Genomic DNA, 4,394 nt, shown 5'->3' on the forward strand with positions numbered 1-4,394 from the left:
TATGAACTTTGGTATTTATACAACAGACCCGTGAATAAGATAAGGCCTAAGACTCCTAAGAATATACGACTTGGACTTATCATAATAAGATTAGGAACACAACACAAACGATACGAGCTTATCCCATAATACTCCCCCTCACGTTGGAGTGTGAAGATCCTGAGCACCCAACTTGGACATTATGTAGAGGAACTGATCACGACCAAGGGGTTTTGTAAAAATGTCAGCGAGCTGTTCCGTTGTACGAACATGTTGTGTCGAGATAATCCTGTCACGAACCGCATCACGAACAGCATGACAATCGTTCTAAATATGCTTAGTCCGCTCATGAAAAACTGGGTTAGTGGCTATATAAATAGTAGCTTTGCTATCACAATACAAACGAGCTGGCGCAGCTTGGTCGACGCCTAATTCTTGCAACAATTTGTGAAGCCATTTGATTTCTTTAAGAGCATAAGACATGGCTCGATACTCAGATTCTGCGGAAGAATGAGAAACAGTCTTTTGTTTCTTAGTTTTCCATGAAATAGGTGAACCACCAAGTAACACAACATAAGCACTAAGAGAACGACGAGTAACCGGACAAGAACTCCAATCCGAATCACAATAAACTTCAAGTGATAACTCCAGGGAGGAATGAAGCAAAATACCCTGTCCTGGACATCCCTTTAAGTAACGAACAACTCGAAAAACAACATCCATGTGAACTTCACGTGGTGTTTGCATAAACTGTGCCAAAACATGAACGGAGTAACTCAACTCTGGACGCGTATGAAGCAAATACAACAAACGACCAACAAGACGACGGCAAGGCTTAGGATCCGAAAGCAGGGGACCATCATCAATAGCAAGATGATGATTTTGTTCCAACGGAGTAAAGGCAGAACGCGCACCAAGATCCCCACTATCAGAAATAACGTCAAGTGCATACTTACGCTGTGACAAGAAGATACCTTCAGCACCACGACTCACCTCAATACCCAAGAAATATTTAAGTTTCCCCAAATCCTTCACAGAGAAACAACGACTAAGATAATCTTTAAACTTCGGAAGCATATAACCATCATTACCACAAATAATGAGATCAGGAACATAGATCAACACAAACAACTCAATCCCTTTGCGAGTATAGGAGAAAAGTGAGTAATCATCATACGACTGAACGAAACCAAAGCGGAGAAGAGAGTCAAAAAGCTTTTTAAACCAACACCGAGGGGCCTGTTTCAAGCCGTACAACGACTTACGAAGACGCCAAACCTTGCCAGGATGAGAATGACGAAATCCCGGAGGTAGCTTCATGTAAACCTCCTCATCGAGATCACCATGAAGAAACGCATTGTGAACATCCATTTGGTAGACCTCCCATTGCTTAACAGCCACAAGACGAAGGAGTGTGCGAACAGTTGTCATACGAACAACAAGAGCAAATGTCTCCTTGTAATCCTCCCCCTCGACCTGATTGTTTCCAAGAGCAACAAGTCGAGCTTTGTAACGTTCTATAGTACCATCCGAATTATATTTTGTCTTGTAAATCCATTGACAACCAATGGCTACTTTGTTAGGAGGCAAATCAACCAAATCTCCTGTCTTATTGATCTCAAGAGCAACAACCTCCTTAGTCATCGCATTGTTCCACTCTTTGATCTTAACCGCCTCTTTAAAATGCTTAGGTTCAGTATTAGCAGTAATAGCCGCTAAAAAGACCTGATGACTCGGTGAAAAACTATCATCAGAAACAGAATCCGTCAAAGGGAAAAGAGACATACCTTGGACCGGTGCCGAAGACTGTGACGGAGAGTCGGAAAGAGCGTGTGATGAAGATGGTGTGTAATTAGCATTGTAGAGAACATAATCAGATAAACGCACTAACGGCTTAGTAGTACGCGTACTTTGTTGTAGCGTAGGGGTAGGCTGCGGAACTTGTCGATCAACAGGAACTAACAAAGTAACTAGCTCAGTACTAGGAGTGTCCAGAAGTGAAAGTGGCGAAAAAACATCAGAAACAACCGTTTCTGGAGGAGTTAGAGACTCATCTTCTACCGAACCAACAATGTCATTATCGACAGGTGAAGGAGCAATAACCGGAGTCGCCGGAAGAGAAGCTGCGGGAGAAACAACGTTGCGCCCCCTATCACCCGTAGTGGTAATTATCCAATCATCATCACAATGAACCGGTGATGGAGACACCACAATCAGAGTAGACGAAACAGTAGCAGCATAAGGAAACACATCTTCTTGAAAAACAACATCGCGAGACACAAGAAACTCATTACGCTCAATATCAAACACCTTCCATCCTTTTTACCAAAAGGATAGTCAACACTTGCGGCTACGCTGACCAAATTTATCCTTGTCTTGTGTAGTACGATGAACATAACACGCAGAACCAAAAACACGGAGCTGATCATAAGCAGGCTTGCACTCATGAAGAATTTCATAAGGACTGCGTCCAGAATGAATAGCAGATGGAGTGTGGTTGATTAAATAGGCGACGGTGAGCACAGCTTCACCCCGAAACTTGATAGGCAAACTTGCCTGAAACAACAGAGCCCTAGCAACATTGAGAATGTGACGATGCTTACGTTCTACACGACCATTCTGTTGGGGCGTACCCACACACGACGTCTGATGAACAATGCCATTGGCACGAAAATGAGATGAAAGACATATGAATTTCGTCCCATTGTCGGTTCGAACTGTCTTGACCGCTTTACCGAACTGTTTTTCCGTGTATGTCAAGAAATTTTGCAGAACACTGCGAACTTCAGATTTCTCAAGCAAAAGATATGTCCAAACAGCTCTTGAGAAGTCGTCAACAATTGTTAAAAAATATACTGCACCGCAAGAAGAAGGGACACGATATGGACCCCAAACATCACAATGAATCAGTGAAAAACAATCTGCTGTTTTATTAATGCTCTCTAGAAAAACTGATCTTGTTTGTTTAGCTCGAAAACATACGTCACAAGACAAAGAGCTAACAGAAGACGAGGAACTAGAAAACAAAGGTAAAGCCAAAATAACCGAAAAACTAGGATGTCCTAAACGTCGATGCCACAAAGCCTGATCAGAGACCGCACTCGCCATATGAATCTTTGTTGTAGCCACATCCGTAAGATAATACACACCATCACGCTCTTCACCGCTTCCAATCAAAGTCTTCGAAAAACGGTCTTGTAAGAAACAAAAAGTGTCAGAAAACGTGGCAAGACACTTTATTTGTTTCAAAATCTTTGAAACAGAGATCAGTGTGCAAGTCAGAGAAGGCACAAATAGAACATTAGTCAACTTGACATTATTTGAGAGTGGAAAAACTCCCATGCTTATAGCAAAAGCTTTACTTCCATCAGCAAATCCAACTGGACTTGGTGGAATGGGAACCACATTGATTAGCAAAGAGATATTCCCTATCATGTGGTGAGATGCTCCAGTATCCAAAATAACTTTGCCAATTTTAATCTTACCAGACAACTTGTTGGAGCTATTGGTTGCGGACGTGTTATTGTTGGACTTTTCTTGAAGAAACTGAGTGAAAGCCTTCAAGTGTTCTTGTGTAAACTCAGGAAAATCAGACGAATTGGAGGTTGTAGCATGCACAGCAACCAGCTGACCACGTCCACGGCCGTTGCTGTTGAAAGAAGAACCACGACCGCCTCTTCCTCTACTGCTAGAACCACGACCATTGTTACTCTTTTCAGACCTCTCCGTCCACCAATCTGGGAAGCCGACGAGTTGCAAACAATCACGCTTTTCATGACCAGTACGACCGCAATGAGAGCAAGAGAGATGACTCTTACTCATGATTGAGTCTGGTTTGCTTCCACTAGTAGCCTCCAATCGGGTAAGAAAACCCACAACCTCCTCTTTTTGTTCACGTTGACAGGTTGAAGACAACCTCTGTTCCTCTCTTATTACTCTGCTATAAACTTCACCAAGAGAGGGAAGAGGGTCCATTGCAACAAGAGTGGCACACAGACCACCAAATCTGGACTCATCGAGACCCAGCACAAACTGATGAACCTTTTCTTCCTCTCTTTCTTTTGCGGGAGCAGAGGTAGCTCCACAGGTACACAAACCACAAGAACACACAGTGAGAGGTTTATAAATCTGATATTCCTCCCAAAGAGAGGACAACTTGCCATAGTATTCGATAACCGCTTGGCCCTCTTGTCGACACGACGCAAGCTGACCTTTAAGTTGATGAACACGCACTTTATTTCCAACAAAGAAACACTTCTTCAAGTCTAGCCACAATTGATGAGCATTAGCTATAAAAGTGACTGTAGATTTCACCTTTGGTTCGATGGAAGTACTTATCCAACCAACGATCATAGAGTTCACCGTTAGCTAGTTCTCCAAATTAGGATCGTCACCGGCTGGTTTAGGGATTGTTC

The sequence above is a fragment of the Camelina sativa genome, chromosome 11 (genome assembly GCF_000633955.1).
Source record: "Camelina sativa cultivar DH55 chromosome 11, Cs, whole genome shotgun sequence".
Taxonomy (NCBI): Eukaryota; Viridiplantae; Streptophyta; class Magnoliopsida; order Brassicales; family Brassicaceae; genus Camelina; species Camelina sativa.